Source organism: Hyperoodon ampullatus (assembly GCF_949752795.1).
Source record: "Hyperoodon ampullatus genome assembly, chromosome: 16".
In the NCBI taxonomy this organism is placed as follows: Eukaryota; Metazoa; Chordata; class Mammalia; order Artiodactyla; family Ziphiidae; genus Hyperoodon; species Hyperoodon ampullatus.
The window spans coordinates 54,598,236-54,609,085 of record NC_136929.1 but is presented as its reverse complement, the minus strand read 5'-3'; the positions used below and the strand labels follow the sequence as shown (position 1 = coordinate 54,609,085).

Here is a 10,850-nt window from a genome sequence, read left to right as displayed (position 1 = left end):
GACAAGGGTGCCATGACCATTCAAGGGGGGAGAAAAACAGTCTTCAAGAAATGGTGCTGGGACAACTGAATATACACATGCAAAGAATGGAGTTGGACCTCTACCTTGCACCATATTTTTGCTCAAAATAAATTTACCCCCAATAGATCAAAGACCTAAATGTAAGAAATAAACTTAGGTTAAATCTTCATGGTCTTGGACTAGGCAATAACCTCCTAGATATGACACCTATAGCCCAAGCAACCAACAAGAAAATACATTGAATTTTATCAAAATTAAAAATTTTGTGCATCAAAAGATACTATCAAGAAATTACAGGGCTTCCCTGGTGGCGCAGTGGTTGAGAGTCCGCCTGCCGATGCAGGGGACACGGGTTCGTGCCCCGGTCTGGGAAGATCCCACATGCCGCGGAGCGGCTGGGCCTGTGAGCCATGGCTGCTGAGCCTGCGCGTCCGGAGCCTGTGCTTCGCAACGGGAGAGGCCACAACAATGAGAGGCCCACATACCGCAAAAAAAAAAAAAAAAAAAAAAAAAAAAAAGAAATTACAGAGTCATAATGGTGTCTGTATAACCTCCAGAGACTGGTGCATTGGACCTCAGCCACCCATAAAAGATGACAGCAGTAGCTAGGCCAACTTTTGAACCTGCAATAGGTAGGAGAGGAAAAGGAGAAGGTGATTTGAGCCAACTCTCAAAGCAATATTCAAGTAGAGACCTACCCTCTCATACAGATAAAATATAGACAAACCACTCAGGATGTCCCTGAAGAGGTTAGGAACCATGATTTCAGGAGAGAGTTGAAAGAGAGAGAAAAAAATAAGAGAGATTCCAACCGAGAACATACAACCTCCTCTTCAGTGTCAAAGAAGCCTTGATTAGACCAGATTCCCACTGCCAACCTTGATGCAGCTGATCCTCTAACGGATAAGATGAAGATGAAAACTTTGATAAAGAGAGTGATGATGATGATACTGTAGCTCTTGCAGAACTGGAAAAGATTAACAAAGAAAGAGCTGAAGAGCAGGCCAGGAAAGAACAAGAACAAAAAGGTGAAGAAAAAAGGATTCCTATGAAAAACATTCTGAATGGAAATCCTCTCCTTAATCTCACTGAGATTAAGGAGGTCCATCCCAGCCTCAGGCCAACTTCGAAGTTAAAAGAAGGTGGGATGATGACTTTGTTTTCAAAGACTGTGCAAAAGGTGTGGATGATCAGAAGAAAAAGATTTGTGAATGATATGCTGCAATCTGAATTTCACAAAAAGTTCATGGAGAAATATATTAAATAGTACAGTTTTTGTGCTTAAAGACTGTAAAATGTAAACACTCTGACTTTATTGTGGTTAGTTTTTTTTCTCTTTCCCCCCTTCTAAATTGTGTATAGGTTTCCCTAATTTTAAGTTCCAAAATATCTTTTCCTTTATTGATATCTTATTTGATAAGGACTTGGGAATTGGTTTAACCCAGTTTTCATCTCTGAATATTTCCAGTCATATACTTTCTTTTTAATATGAGAAAAGGAATATGCTTGTAATTTGTTTCTAATAATCTAAAAAAAAAAACAAATTACAAAGAGAAATCAAAAAATGGGATAGAATATTTGCAAATCATGTGTCTGTTCAGAGTCTAGTATCCAGACTCTAAAAAGAACCAATACTGGTGAACAATAAAAAGACAAACAACCCAATTTAAAAATGAGAAAGGATCTGAATAGACATTTCTCCAAAGAAGATATATAAATGGCCATGAGCAAATGTCTAGGTGTTTCCATTTAGCCCTACAGAGGTTTATTTTGGCCCATTATTCTAATTTTTTTACTTATTTTTAAATTTCTATGATACCATCAGGTACACAGTTATCCCTTCCAGTCTCCCATCAGTTTCCAATTTGATCAGCAAACTACCAGTGTCCTCATCTAGATCATTAACAGGCAGAAAGCAGAGCCGTGTCATATACCACTGTACCCCTTTCTGCAGATAATCAGCAACAGTTCACTGATTAGTGCTCTTTCAACCTTTTTGTACAAAAACTGGGCAATGATGTTGTAGCAAATTAACCTTCAAATCTCAGGGACTCAATACAGCAGAAATTTAATTCTTATTCATGTCTCAGTCCAGCATAGGGTAAATGAATTTCCTGGGCACTTTGCCACTATGCAATACTCAGGGAACTGGGCTGCCTCCATAGAATGGCTCTAACATGCAGTTGGATAAGGAACAGAGAGTGTAAGCTAAGAACCTCACAGGAGATTTCAGGATCCAGGTCTAACAGTGGCATGTATCACTTCTGCCCACATCTCATGGGTCACACCAGCCTCAAACTAACTGCTGGGAAATGTAATCTTCCAAAGTGCCCAAGGAGAAGAAGTGGTATTGATGAGCATCTACCCACAACTTCCTCAATTTAATAAAACCTCAATCTTCCAAAGCTAGCACTGGCAGGAGACTTTCCAAGTGGGAAGGGATGAGAGGACCTTGCAGCCTTATTCTTTTTCCCCTCAGGATTTGCATTCCTTTGGAGCTCTTCCATTTACATCACTACCATCACCATGCAGACATCAGAGGCTGCTGCAGCCATTTAAATGCACTCACCAAAGGGGGACTCACAGTTTCCACCAACCTAACAATGTGGAAAAGATGCTATTCACCAGTGGAGCTAGATGAAACAGGCCAGCTTGTTCCTTGAACAGCCCAAAGAAACTTGGTGATAACTCCACCAATTCACAAGTTCTCTCTGCTGAGAATTGTTGCCCCCTCTAAGCAACAAAACCTGATATGCTCCTATGTTAACTCTTTCTTGCAGGTGGTCCCACATCTGTTCCAAGCAGAAACACTCTTAGATGTCTTACCCCAAAGAACTGTGAGAATTTTTCCTGATAAATCACCTCCTTTACAAAAAACTGATACTGGTAAGCCCTTTGTTTTCAGGGGAGACCCCAGTCCCAACCCCAGAAGCAATGTGGTCTCAACTCCATAGTTTAAGCACGACAAACACAACAGAGTACCTACCACGTATTACACCTAGGGATAGATTATATAATTTTTTAAAAATCTTATTTATTTATTTAACATCTTTCGAAACAAGGAACTGACTCTGAAAACGTACATTCTCTCCTCACCATTGTCTTGCTATGAAAGTGTCTCAGACTTTCAAAAATTGTGCCTTTGCTTTAATGCATTACTCCATAATAGGCTCCTGTGCTCTTTTTTATTTTTTTAACATCTTTATTGGAGTATAATTGCTTTAAAATGGTATCTTACTTTGTGCTTTATAACAAAGTGAATCAGCTATAAGTATACATATATCCCCATATCCCCTCTCCCTTGGGTGTCTGTCACACACTCCCTATCCCACCCCTCTAGGTGGTCACAAAGCACTAAGCTGATCTCCCTGAGCTACGCAGCTGCTTCCCACTAGCTATCTATTTTACATTTGGTAGTGTACATATGTCAGTGCCACTGTCTCACTTCGTCCCAGCTTACCCTTCCCCCTCCCCATGTCCTCAAGTCCATTCTCTATGTCTGCGTCTTTATTCCTGTCCTTTCCCTACGTTCTTCAGAACTTTTTTTTTTTTAGATTCCATATATATGTGTTAGCATATGGTATTTGTTTTTCTCTTTCTGACTTACTACACTCTGTATGACAGACTCTAGATCCATCTACCTCACTACAAATAACTCAATTTCATTTCTTTGTGTGGCTGAGCAATATTCCATTGTATATATATGCCACATCTTCTTTATCCATTCATCTGTCGATGGACACTTAGGCTGCTTCCATGTCCTGTCTACTGTAAATAGAGATGCAATAAACATTGTGGTACTTGACTCTTTTTTGAATTATGGTTTTCGAAGGGTATATGCCTAGTAGTGGGATTGCTGGGTTGTATGGTAGTTCTATTTTTAGTTTTATAAGGAACCTCCATACTTTTCTCCATAGTGGCTGTATGAATTTACATTCCCACCAACAGTGCAAGAGGGTTCCCTTTTCTCCACACCCTCTCCAGCATTTATTGTTTGTAGATTTTTGATGATGGCCATTCTGACTGCTGTGAGTGATAACTCATGTAGTTCAGATTTGCATTTCTCTAATGATTAGTGATATTGAGCATCCTTTCATGTGTTTGTTGGCAGTCTGTATATCTTCTTTGGAGAAATGTCTATTTAGGTCTTCTGCCTATTTTTGGATTGGGTTGTTTGTTTTTTTAATATTGAGCTGCATGAGTTGCTTGTAAATTTTGGAGATTGATCCTTTGTCAGTTGCTTCATTTGCAAATATTTTCTCCCATTCTGAGGGCTGTCTTTTCATCTTGTTTATGGTTTCATTTGCTGCGCAAAAGCTGTTAAGTTTCATTAGGTCCCATTTGTTTATTTTTGTTTTTATTTCCATTTCTCTAGGAGGTGGGTCAAAAAGGATATTGCTGCAATTTAGGTCATAGAGTGTTCTGCCTATGTTTTTCTCTAAGAGTTTGATAGTGTTTGGCCTTACACTTAGGTCTTTAATCCATTTTGAGTTTATTTTGGTGTATGGTATTAAGGAGTGTTCTAATTTGCTTCTTTTACATGTAGCTGTGCAGTTTTCCTAGCACCACTTACTGAAGAGGCTGTCTTTTCTCCATTGTATATTCTTGACTCCTTTATCAAAGATAAGGTGATGATATGTGTGTGGGTTTATCTCTGGGCTTTCTATCCTGATCTGCTGATCTATATTTCTGTTTTTGTGCCAGTACCATACTGTCTTGATTACTGTGGCTTTGTAGTATAGTCTGAAGTCAGGGAGCCTGATTCCTCCAGTCCATGTTTCATTCTCAAGATTGATTTGGTTATTCAGGATCTTTTCTGTTTCCATACAAATTGTGAAATTTTTTGTTCTAGTTCTGTGAAGAATGCCATTGGTAGTTTGATAGGGATTGCACTGAATCTGTAGATTGCTTTGGGTAGTATAGTCATTTTCACAATGTTGATTCTTCCATTCCAAGAACATGTATATCTCTCCATCTGTTTGTATCATCTTTAATTTCTTTTATCAGTGTCTTTTAGTTTTCTGCATACAGGTCTTTTGTCTCCTTAGGTAGGTTTGTTCCTAGGTATTTTATTCTTTTGGTTGCAGTGGTAAATGGGAGTGTTTCCTTAATGTCTCTTTCAGATTTTTCATCATTAATGTATAGCAATACAAGAGATTTCTGTGCATTAATTTTGTATCCTGCTACTTTACCAAATTCATTGATTAGCTCTAGTAGTTTTCTGATAGCATCTTTAGGACTCTCTATGTGTAGTCTCATGTAATCTGCCAGCAGTGATAGCTTTACTTCTTCTTTTCCAATTTGGATTCCTTTTATTTCTTTTTCTTCTCTCATAGCTGTGGCTAAAACTTCCAAAACTATGTTGAATAATAGTTGTGAGAGTGGGAAACCTTGTCTTGTTCCTGATCTTAGAGGAAATGGTTTCAGTTTCTCACCACTGAGAACGATGTTGGCTGTGGGTTTGTCATATATGGAGTTTATTATGTTGAGGTAAGTTCCCTCTGTGCCTACTTTCTGCAGGGTTTTTATCATAAATGGGTGTTGAATATTTTTGAAAGCTTTCTCTGCATCTATTGAGATGATCATATGGTTTTTCTCCTTCATTTTGTTAATATGGTGTATCACATTGATTGACTTGCATATATTGAAGAATCCATGCATTCCTGGGATAAACCCCACTTGATCATGGTGTATGATCCTTTTAATGTGCTGTTTGCTAGTATTTTGTTGAGGACTTTTGCATCTATGTTCATCAGTGATATTGGCCTGTAGTTTTACTTCCTTGTGACATCTTTGTCTGGTTTTGGTAGCCAGGTGATGGTGACCTCGTAGAATGAGTTTGGGAGTGTTCCTACCTCTGCTATATTTTGGAAGTTTGAGAAGGATAGGGGTTAGCTCTTCTCTAAGTGTTTGATAGAATTCGCCTGTGAAACCATCTGGCCCTGGGCTTTTGTTTGTTGGAAGATTTTTAATCACAGTCTCAATTTCAGGGCTTGTGATTGGTCTGCTTATATTTTCTATTTCTTCCTGGTCCAGTCTCAGAAGGTTGTGCTTTTCTAAGAATTTGTCCACTTCTTCCAGGTTATCCATTTTATTGGCATAGCGTTGCTTGTAGTAACCTCTCATGATCCTTTGTATTTCTGCAGTGTCAGTGGTTACTTCTCCTTTTTCATTTCTAAATCTATTGATTTGAGTCTTCTCCCTTTTTTTCTTGAGTCTGGCTAATGATTTATCAATTTTGTTTATCTTCTCAAAGAACCAGCTTTTAGTTTTATTGATCTTTGCTATCACTTCCTTAATTTCCTTTTCATTTATTTCTGATCTGATCTTTATGATTTTTTTCCTTCTGCTAACTTTGGGGGATTTTTGTTCTTTCTGTAATTGCTTTCGGTGTAAGGTCAGATTGTTTATTTGAGATGTTTCTTGTTTCTTGAAGTAGGATTGTATTACTATAAACTTCACTCTTAGAGCTGCTTTTGCTGCATCCCACAGGTAGTAGATCATCGTGTTTTCATTGTCATTTGTCTCTAGGTATTTGTTGATTTCCTCTTTGATTTCTTCAGTGATCTCTTGGTTATTTAGTAACATATTGTTTAGCCTCCTTGTGTTTGTGTATTTTACGTTTTTTTCCCTGTAATTAATTTCTAATCTCATAGCTTTGTGGTCGTAAAAGATTCTTGATATGATTTCGATTTTCTTAAATTGAAGAAGACTGTCCTAAATTCTTTTCATTCTTTTTTCTTTATTCTGGTCTGCAGTAGTTATTTCCAGTATTTTATCTTCCCAGTCACTTATCTGTTCTTCTGCCTCAGTTATTCTGCTATTGATTCCTTCTAGAGAATTTTTAATTTCATTTACTGTGTTGTTCATCATTGTTTGTTTGTTCTTTAGTTCTTCTAGGTCCTTGTTAAACATTTCTTGTATTTTCTCCATTCTATTTCCAAGATTTTGGATATCTTTACAATCATTACTTTGAATTATTTTTCAGGTAGACTGCCTGTTTCCTCTTCATTTGTTTGGTCTGGTGGGTTTTTACCTTGCTCCTTCATCTGCTGTGTGTTTCTCTGTCTTCTCACTTTGCTTAGCTTACTGTGTTTGGGGTCTTCCTTTTGCAGGCTGCAGGTTCGTAGTTCCTGTTGTTTTTGGTGTCTGCTCCCAGTGGCTAAGGTTGGTTCAGTGGGTTGTGTAGGCTTCCTGGTGGAGGGGAGTGATGCCTGTCTTCTGGTGAATGAGGCTGGATCTTGTCTTTCTGGTGGGCAGGTCCACGTCTGGTGGTGTGTTTTGGGGTGTCTGTGACCCTATTATGATTTTAGGCAGCCTCTCTGCTAATGGGTGGGGTTGTGTTCCTGTCTTGCTAGTTGTTTGGCATAGAGTGTCCAGCACTGGAGCTTGCTGCTTTTTGAGTGGAGCTGGAGCTAGTGTTGAGATGGAGATCTCTGGGAGAGCTTTCCCTGTTTGACATTACATGGAGCTGGGAGGTCTTTGTTGGACCAGTGTTCTGAACTTGGCTCTCCCACCTCAGAGGCACAGGCCTGACACCTGGCCAGAGTACGAAGACCATGTCAGCCACATGGCTCAGAAGAAAAGGGAGGAAAAAAGAAAGATAGATAGAAAGAAAAACATAATTAAAAAGAAATAAAGTTATTAAATTATATTTTTTAAATATTATTAAAAAGAAAAAAATTTTAAAAATTAAACTTATTTTTAAAAATAAATTAAAAAAATTAAAAAGTAATAAAAAAGAAGAAAGAAGAGCACAACCAAACCAATAAAACAAATCCACCAATGATAACAAGCGCTAAAAACTATATTAAAAAAAAAACAGAAAGACAGAACCCTAGGAGAAATGGTAAAAGTAAAGCTCTACAGACAAAATCACACAAAGAAGCATATACATACATGCTCACAAAAAGAGAAAAAGGAAAAATATATAACTATTTTTTTTAAAAAGGAAGAGAGCAACCAAATCAATAAACAAATCTACCAATGATAATAAACTCTAAATACTAAAGTAAGGTAAACATAAAACCGTAAACCAGTCAGTCACATACTGCAAACCCCAAGTCTACAGTTGCTCCCAGAGTCCACTGTCTCAATTTTGGGATGATTTGTTGTGTATTCATGTATTCCACAGATGCAGGGTACATCAAGTGGATTGTGGAGATTTAATCCGCTGCTCCTGAGGCTGCTGGGAGAAATCTCCCTTTTTCTTCTTTGTTTGCACAGCTCCCAGGTTTCAGCTTTGGATTTGGCCTCACCTCTGCGTGTAGGTCGCCTGAGGGCATCTGTTCCCGCCCAGACAGTATGGGGTTAAAGGAGTAGCTGATTAGGGGCTCACTCAGGCCGGGGGGAGGAAGGGGTACAGATGCGGGGCGAGCCTGCGGCGGCAGAGGCCGGCGTGACGTTGCACCAGCCTGAGGCGCACCGTGCATTCTCCTGTGGAAGTTGTCCCTGGATCCCGGGACCCTGGCTGTGGCGGGCTGCACAGGCTCCCGGGAGGGGAGGTGTGGACAGTGACCTGTGCTTACACACAGGCTTCTTGGTGGCGGCAGCAGCAGCCTTAGTGTCTCATGCCCGTCTCTGGAGCTCGTTTAGGCGGTGTTCTGAATCCCCTCTCCTCGCTCACCCCCAAACAAGGGTCTCTTGCCTCTTAGGCAGCTCCAGACTTTTTCTCGGACTCCCTCCCGGCTAGCCGTGGTGCACTAGCCCCCTTCAGGCTGTGTTCACGCAGCCAACCCCAGTCCTCTCCCTGAGATCAGACCAAAGCCCTAGCCCCAGCTCCCAGCCCCCGCCTGCCCCGGTGGGTGAGCAGACAAGCCTCTCGGGCCAGTGAGTATTGGTTGGCACTGATCCTCTGTGCGGGAGTCTCTCCACTTTGCCCTCCACACCCCTGTTGCTGCACTGTCCTCTGTGGCTCTGAAGCTTCCCCCCACCCCCGCCACCCCCTGTCTCCGCCAGTGAAGGGGCTTCCTAGTGTGTGGAAACCTTTCCTCCTTCACAGCTCCCTCCCAGGTGTGCACGTCCTGTCCCTATTCTTTTGTCTGTTTTTTCTTTTTTCTTTTGCCCTTCCCAGGTACGTGGGGAGTTTCTTGCCTTTTGGGAAGTCTGAAGTCTTCTGCCAGCGTTCAGTAGGTGTTCTGTAGGAGTTGTTCCACGTGTAGATGAATTTCTGACATGTTTGTGGGGAGGAAGGCAATCTCCATGTCTTACTCCTCCACCATCTTGAAGGTCTCCCCAGATGCGATAATTTTACTATAGTTCTTTGTTGTGTGGAACTGTCCTTACTACCCCAACATGCACCAAATGACCCCTAGCAAATGTGTCTAAAAAAAATGACCCCTAGCAAATGTGTCTAACAAAAATGACCCACAATTTTCCAATTGTCCACTGGAACCCACAATCGAGAATCACTGGGATTTATATGTAAACTCATCCAAACCCAATCCTTCAAAGATGTTGATAATTTAGCATTCAATGCCTTGCACTTAAAACAAGAAAGAGAGAGAGAGAGAGAGAGGCTATTTTGGGGGTCTCATGTGCAAAGAAGGAAATAGCACCACCAAATGCTTTTTCTCCTATTACTCCTTCTCTGCATTCAAGGCAGGATAGATTTGCCTGGAGATGGATATGGTCCATGGTCCATGATAAACCATGATTGACGCTTCTAGACTCTTATTTTCAGTTGCTGGTTCTATCGGAGAAATAATAGGATTCAAGTCATGGCATTATCTGAACAATGAGACCCCACCCCGAATGAGTCTTCTGGCTAAGCAGCCTCCACAAACTGAGCCTTCTTGTAGAGCCCCACTTCCTGTCCATCCCTCCCAGGTCAGCACCCCACTGGCCCATATCCCCCAAGACCCTTACTTCAGATGCAGACGCTTCCTCATGAGGCCTTTTCAGAGAACAGGGATTTGTTATTATTGAATCAATTGATTAGTAACATTTAGTAATTAATTTAGTAATATTGAGGAATGAAAATATTCTTGTCAGGGTATGGTAATCTGTACAAATGTATCTCTCATTCATATATTTATCAAAATGTTTCTAAACCCAAAGCCTTTTCAATATATATATATATATATATATATATATATATATATATATATATTTTTTTTTTTTTTTTTTTTTTTTTTCCGGTACGCAGGCCTCTCACTGCTGCGGCCCCTCCCGTTGCGGAGCACAGGCTCCGGACGTGCAGGCTCAGCGGCCATGGCTCACGGGCCCAGCCGTTCCGCGGCATGTGGGATCTTCCCGGGCCAGGGCACGAACCCGTGTCCCCCAGCATCGGCAGGAGGACTGTCAACCACTGCGCCACCAGGGAAGCCCCCTTTTCAATATTTTTACTTTTCTTCTTCTTCCAAGGTGAGCTAACCATGAAAATCATAGCAATATGCTGAGATATTAGGGCATAAAGTACTATGAGGACTTTATCTTGCACCAGTCATTTGCTAATCCATGTGACTGTACCAACATGCATTATTCCATGAGGCTATCATAAGCGACTTTGCCAAATGTCAGGCTAATATCCATAAGCACTTGCGTGGCATTCCCCTAAACTAGCTATTATATTAACTTTTTCCAAGAACAAATCAAAACAAAAGCCATATCACAAAAGCTTAAAAGAGGAAGAAAGAAAACCCTGATATGTCTTTCATATGACCTTGGAAAAATCTTTGTATGACTTTTTCATTGTTATTTTCTCTATGGGAAGGAGCATGACGCAGTGGATAAAGGCCTGTATTTGGAGTCAGGAGACAGACCTGGGCTCTGCCTCGTGTACCTGGTTGACCTTGGGAAAGTCCTTTAATTCTTTCCTCTCCCTGTCT

General features: G+C 40.6%; 1 pseudogene across 1 annotated transcript; it reads left to right on the top strand.

The window, feature by feature from the left end:
* The first annotated feature begins 613 nt into the window (after window positions 1-613).
* LOC307065057 (spliceosome-associated protein CWC15 homolog) lies at window positions 614-1,288 on the top strand (annotated as a pseudogene). Its single transcript has one exon. The product of its transcript is annotated as a spliceosome-associated protein CWC15 homolog (transcript).
* The last annotated feature ends 9,562 nt before the right edge of the window (window positions 1,289-10,850 follow it).